We start from the raw sequence: 7,076 nt of genomic DNA, 5'->3' as shown, positions 1-7,076 counted from the left end.
GCAGAGCCTCCAGTCCTCCCGCTGCAGCATGAGGCTGGGGGATCTTGAGGCTACTATTTTTATGGCAAATTATAAAACATACACAACTATCGCCTCATAGACCGTTAATAAGAGTTGAGGAGCGTAGCTCGGTGCCGGGCATGGAGGCAGTGGCCCCAGGATGGTCATTTCATAAATTACACATTTCTGGTGATGAAAGCGGCTCTCGCTGTAAACAGTTAGAAAACCCTGAGAAGTCCAGGAATGCAGTCACTGCCACCGGCACTCGGGTCCCGGGCGCGGGTACACGTCCTGCCAGGTTTTTCCACCTCGAAACGCAGTCCATCGGCTCATAGACGGGCTCTGCCTGTGTCACACGTCACAGACGACGGGCCTGCGAGCCGTGACCGTGGCGTGGGTGTGGCCCCGTGTTCACCGGCATGAGCTTCTCCCTGGTGACGACACTGCTTTCTGTCCCTTCCCATGGGCGTCGTGCTCCTTCCCGCCGTGCAGTCGCGGGCGTCGGGCACACGCCCTCCCTGGCCGGTGGTTTTCTCCGGCGGATCCTCAGAAGCTGGACTCTCAGGAGAACCAAGGTGGTGGCGTTGGTAATGCCGGTGCTCACCGCCTCCCACAAGCACATCACAGTTACAACTAAAATACAGAACAACTATTGCCCTGGCTGGTGTTTCCCAGTGGATAGAGCATCGGCCTGTGGACTGAAGAATCCCGGGTTCTATTCCGATCAAGGGCACAGGCCTGGGCTGGGGGCTCCATCCCCGGCGGGGGGCCTGCAGGAGGCAGCCGATCCATGATCCTCTCTCGCCCTCTCCCTTCCTTTCTGAAATCAATAACAATATATATTTTTTCAAAAAAGCTATTTCTAAATAAATAAATAAAATAAAATAAACGCAGGATAAGGATCATTCAGAACTGCCTGAAAGCTGGCTGGCTGGAAGCCCTACGGCTAGGGAAGGAAAGAAGACGGCGCGTGGAGACTGGCGGGGGGCGGGGTGCAGACAGGCTGGTCCAACACCCACATGTGGCATTTTCTCCATCAGGAGGGAGATTGCCTCTCTGTGGGGTTCCCACGAGAGAAACAAGGGGTCCGGGCCCCATGCCAGACCCCCTGCCCAGGGTTCCAGAGCTGCGACGGGCAGGCCTGCTGGCTGCTGTGAGGGTCGGGCCGAGGCACCGGTGCCACCGGGGGCCCTGGAGTGGAAGCCACTTGGGGAGCAACCCCTTGTTCCCACAGCTGGTCTGTCCCCTGGGGTCCCACCAAGACGGATGTGAGGCGAGATGCACAGACGATGGGCTCTGGACAGAGGAGCCCTCACACGACAAGAACATAGTTTTGTCTATCCCAGCTCCTCCTGTCCAAACACATCGGAATTCAGTGAGGAGGTTTTGGACACAAGGGTCAAGCCCCCTTGTGGCTGGGCAGCTCCAAGGCCAACCTGCGCCTTTGTGCAACGAGGGACGGCGTGCTCTTGATCCTGATCAGTCACACAGGCATGCACTCCGTCCTGCTCTTGCGCCTGGTGCACTGTGATGGCTGCAGATGAAAGGCGAGTGCCTGGCCAGTGTGGATCGGTGGGTGAGTGTTGACCTAGGAAACAGGAGGCCAGGGTTCGATTCCCTGTCAGGGCACATGCCCAAGTAAGGGCCCAGTCCCCAGTGTGGGGCATGCAGGAGGCAGCCGATCCATGATTCTCTTTCATCATTGTTTCTCTCTCTCCCTTCCTCTGTGAAATCAGCAAAGTGTATGTATCTATTTAAAAACACAGACTTGTGATAAAAGATGACTCTTGTGATATTCAACCCTGAGAAACCCGTCCAAGCAGCCCCCTCAGAAGGTCGCACATCCAGTTCTGAGAGGCGGCTGAGAAGGCTGCGGCATCGACTTTTGGAGAGGAATTCAGGTCACACCCTGACCCTGATCCTGACATTGAACCTACACTGAGGCCTAGGCCTAAACCAAGCCCTACCCTACACCCCAAATCTAAACTTGGCCCTAGCCCTAATAATAACCATACCCTAGACCAAAACTTAACCCTAACCTCAAAACCTAACCGTAATGCCTAAACCGAACACTACACCGAACTGCTAACCGTAACCCTAACCCTAACCATAACACAGAACACTAATCCAAACCCTATTAACTCTAAACCTAACCCTAACCCTAACCCTAAACCTAACCCCTAACTCTAACCCTAACCCTAAACCTAACTACTAACCCTAACGCTGTCCACATCCCTAACCCTAACCCTGTCCATATCCCTAACCCTAACCCTCCACATCCCTAACCCTAACCCTAGCCCTACCCCTAGCCCTAACCTAACACTAACCCTAACCCTTAACCCTAACCCTAACCCTAACCCTAACCCTAGCCCTAGCCCTAACCCTAGCCCTAACCCTAACCCTAACCCTAACCCTAACCCTAGCCCTAGCCCAGGATAAGGTCTGAGTGACAGGTGACTCCATCTTAACTCTAACCCTAACCCTAACTACTAACTCTAACCCTAACCATAACCATTGTCACATGTTTTTCTGGAACTTCTGTGTCCAGGGAGTGAGCCGCCTTGTTTGCGGGGTTGGCTCTCAGCACCTCCTGTGTCACCTCAGGTCGAGGTGTGCTGAGCGGGGGAGGGCAGCCAGGCCCGGGAATGTCCGCCGAAGGAGCGGATGGGAGCGCGTCACCTCACGCCATGAAAACGGTCCTGGCGCCGGCCCTCCCCTGCCACGGGGTCGGGGTGCAGAGGGCTGTGGGCGAGCGAAACCGTCCTTGAGACCCTGCCTCCCTGACTAGCGGGCAAACCTGCCCTGGGGGTCTGAGTGCAGAGCAAACACGGACAAGGCGTGGGGGCCTCTTCCTGAGATTGTGGGGGTTCCAGGGAGAACGGCCCCCCACCAGCTCCCAGGAAGTCTGCCCACTGGCCTCCAATGGGTCTGCATCCAGGAGTCAGACGGAGATGCTCAAGTTACTTTCAACAAGGTGTTTTCTGTCCTAAACTGATCTGTTTTCTTACGGGGAAAATCCTTAAAAGGGGAAAATAGAGACGCCACGCCCAGTATTCCTAAGAAAACTTTAGGGCATACACGCTATGCACAGGTTTCATATCCAATCTTCCACTTCGCATAACATCCTGGTCACTTCCCCATGGCCTTAAATCTTAATAATAATAATAATGGCTGAGTAATAGTCTGTCTGGTGGATGCTAACAGCTCTCAGTCCTGGACACACAGGCTAGCTCCCGAATGTGGCAGGAACTCCGGACGCGGGAAGCCTCTGCAGTCCGCCTCCGCAGTCTGACTGGGGAGCCCTCGCAGAACCAGGAAAACCCCGAAAGCCACGCTGCCCTGAGGCACTCCATTAACTGTCTTACAGGTACATTTTGGTTCGAGTTACATTTTTTAATTCGTACATTTGAATATGATTTCATGTTTATTGAATATTTGTACTTCATCTACTTATCTTCTTTGCCCGTGACTATTGTTAATTATTTTCTCACTGTTCTGCATTAGCCTTTCACACAAAAGTAAGGTTTAACTCTGTGATATTTTCCACCAACACCTTCCGATGTGCTGATAGGCAGTTTTCGCGTTTCTGTGGTCAGCCCCAATAATCGTTTATTTATTAGCCTATCTTTAAGCATTTATAGCTACAAAGCCCTCTTGCTTTTGTTATTTTTGCATAACTGTTAACTGCATGTGGAACTTATTTGGTCTATGGGGAGAGCTGGGGATTACCTTTAATTTTTTCCACATGGTTGGTCCTAACATCATTTACTGACTAATCTCATTTTCTTCACGGCCTTCACCAGGGACGAGTATTAACTCCACTAGGGCCTGTGGTGGAGGCGTGGGTAGAGCTGTCACCTGTTGATGGTTTCATTTGGTGACTGACATTTCTTCTTTTTCCCCCTCATCGATATGATGCTTTGAATATACTTCTTTCCCAGGTGTTCTGGGCTGGATCAACCGCCAGGATTTCCTCAGAAGGAGCACCCATGCTATGCACGGCTCGTCTGAGCATAGCTCCTGGTGAGCTGAGCAGCCGCCCGTCTCTCACATTCAGAGTCAGGTTTACAGCTGTTCCCTGGGAAAATGCTCTTTAGCTTTTTGTGCTCTTTTTAATATATTTTTTTATTGATTTCAGAGAGGAAGGAAGAGGGAGAGAGAGAGAAACATCAGTGAGAGAGAATCATGGATCGGCTGCCTCCTGCACGCCCACACTGGGAATCGAGCCCGCAGCCGGGGCACGTGCCCCGACCAGGAATCGAACTGGGACCTCCTGGCTCCTAGGCTGACGCTCAACCACTGAGCCCCGCTGCCAGGGGAAATAATGCTCAGAGGAGCAAACGAGGGCGATGGAGACAGAGCGAGGGCCTTGCTGGGCCACACTGACGGAAGGTTAATCCGTGGTCGGTCACCCTCTTAGTAAAGGTGCCTTTTCGCTTGGCTGGAAGCAATGGCTTGCATTTAGCTACGACCGTCTTCACTGCTCCCTGGCAGAGGGACACTGGACGTGCGACAAGTAGCTGCTCCTATGAACATGCAGCAAAGGGTGTGAGCTCCACCTGTCACTTTATCCCTCGGTTCTCGCGGGTGTGCTGCTGTGACCCCATCTGCAAAGTGCGGCTTCCAGACGGGACACCCTTCCGGCTCCCTCAGGGCAGCTGGCTGCGGGCAGCCATCCACCCTCAGAAACTAACACCCTCCCCCCCCCCTCCCCGTGTCGTCCCCGAGGTCGGCGTTGGCCAGGACTTTGCAGCAGCTCTTAGTTCAGCCTCTCGCTTCCCGGGGTGTCTTGCTTCGTGAGAAGTCCTTCTAAGACGCAGGGATGAAAGCTCCCCAAAGCGTGAAGCAGATAAAAAGCAATAGTTGCACAGAAGACGAGGTTGGGGCTTCTCCCCTTCCCCCGCCCCATCCTCTCATTAGTTTAAGTTCTGACTGATTTAAACACTTGTTACACTTTTCCTGGAAACATAAAAGTTTAATTTGGAGCAAAACGTCTGCTGAGCATAACGCAGAAACATGGTTGCTAACGAGTGGGCCTGCCCGAACAGGAAGCAAGGAAGAAAACACACATTTTGGAAGAAAATAAGCAATTTCACAATGTTTCCATTTGCTCCAAGTCCAACGTCATTGCTTCAAGGGGCAGCCTGGAAATTCTCCTCATGAAAGCGCAGTAAATACTCCTGGAGACGTCTGTTCTTGGGCCTGCAAGACATGGGTAGAAATGACAGATTTCCTAGAGCAACTTGTGGGAGATTTGTGTTGGTGATGCCTGTTTTAAACTCATTCTTCCCTCCAGCAAAAGCACAGATCATGCCACCATGCAGAACAGAGCCGTGAATTACTGCTTCTTTAATAAAAAAAAGTGTACGTATATTGTCTTTGTGGTTGCGGTTGATTGTGTGTGAATACCTGTGTGCTTTGGATACATTCTGGGATAATTTGAAAAGCTATTGCAAAATCCTTCGTCCCCATTAGAAACTCCGATTTTTAAAGAAAGGAAATTCTGATTTTGCACCATTAATTGGCATTTTCAACCTGCCAAGCGCCCAGTTTGAAGTCTACAAATAAAACCCAGCCCAGATGCCTGCACTTAACACGTCATAAGCAGCTCGTTACTCTGATAAGCGTCACACAGTAACACGGGCTCCTCCAGGCGCCCTCGCCGGCCGTCCGTTGTCCCCGAGTCACCGAGTCACCGGGTGAGACTCCTGGGCTGGGAACCCCAGGCATTTACCCTCCTGACGGTCCCCCCGGCCTGGCTGGCTCAGAGGGGCCAGCTCCAGCCTGCACACCCGAGTGGCCGCACACACAGGGTCAGGCGGGAGGGGCAGAACCAGGGACACGGCCAGGGGGTGGGAGGGGGCCCCAGGACGACCCAGCACAGCCAGGGCCGGCCTCGCCCTTTCCCGAACCCCTGGGTCCCAGCACAGCCCCTGGCTCTCCCAGGCCACGTCCTCGCCAAGAGCGGGCCTCTCCGAATCGAGGGTTTGGAACGAATGCTCACCGCCCTGGCGCGTTGTCTTCTAACAGTTCTCGGCGCACGAGGGCCCCATTCCCCGCCTGGGCGTGCAGGCGCCCTGGTCTCTGCCCGTCAGGACCCAACGGCCTTGGCTCTTCGGATGCGCCAGCCACGGTGCCCGCTGCGCGGCTCCTTCAGTCCCGGGACCTTTGGGCGGATGCGCCCGGGGCGCGCAGGGCTCGGGCCGGGGCACTGACAGCCGTCCCAGCGTCAGCTCCTCCTCCTCCACCCGCCCGCGCTCCCATCCGCTTCTGCAGGAGGAAAACGGGCGGAAAGGCATTCGGGTCCATCTGGGCCCAGGACAGGCGCTGGCCGCCTCTGAGAACGAGGGGTGTGCGCCCCGTTCCCACCCCCCCGGATCTGGGAGGAGTGGATGGGTGACCGGGGGTGACTGACGCCCGGCTGGTGAACCTCGCGGGGCGCTGGGCGAGAGGCGGAGGCTCCACAGCCAGGGGCGCAGCGCCACCGCGTGGCCGGGTCGCGCGCTCCGACCTCCACGTTGGAGGGAGCAGGGACTGGGGTCCCTTTGGGAACATCCTGGGCGGCAGCCGGGGCGTGGGCGGCCCTGTAGCTGCAGCAGGAAAAGGAATGGGGGGGGGCCCTGCCTGGCGGGGTCGCCCCGAACTCACAGAGGGAGCAAGGCCCCCTCTCCCGGCGGGGCCGGGTTTGTCCCGGAGGAAGAGGCACATGCATCCGGCAAAGGGCCCGGACCTCCACCGGGGACATGCGGGTCCCTGAACCCGGCGAGGCCGTTCCTCCTGCAACATCGTTTGAAAATTGTGGTTACAGCTGACGGACAACAGCGACGTCTCAGGAACCCCACGGAGCGACTGGAGGTTGACAGAAGGGCCAGGCCCCGTGGCCCCATTTTATGGCAAAAACGTCATGAGCACCTACTGTGCTCCAGGACCTGAGGGGGAGCTGATGGTCCAGGTGGCTGGGCAGCACCAAGGGCGCCCGCAGAGGCACTGGGCCCCGGATGTGTGACAACAGGGACAGTGAGGTGCTCAGGACGACAGGCCACCGCTGCACTGAAACAGCCATCAGACTCTAAAAT

General features: G+C 55.4%; 1 long non-coding RNA gene across 1 annotated transcript; it reads right to left on the bottom strand.

The window, feature by feature from the left end:
• Positions 1–4,954: 4,954 nt before the first annotated feature.
• On the bottom strand, positions 4,955–6,178 carry LOC107182159. Its single transcript, XR_001512883.1, has 2 exons — positions 6,005–6,178; positions 4,955–5,202 (listed from the first exon to the last, which is right to left on the bottom strand). It is a non-coding gene; the product is annotated as an uncharacterized LOC107182159 (long non-coding RNA).
• Between the last annotated feature and the right edge of the window lie 898 nt (positions 6,179–7,076).

This window comes from Myotis davidii, unplaced genomic scaffold (genome assembly GCF_000327345.1).
Source record: "Myotis davidii unplaced genomic scaffold, ASM32734v1 scaffold1055, whole genome shotgun sequence".
NCBI lineage: Eukaryota > Metazoa > Chordata > Mammalia > Chiroptera > Vespertilionidae > Myotis > Myotis davidii.
This window is presented reverse-complemented; position numbering and strand designations above follow the sequence as displayed.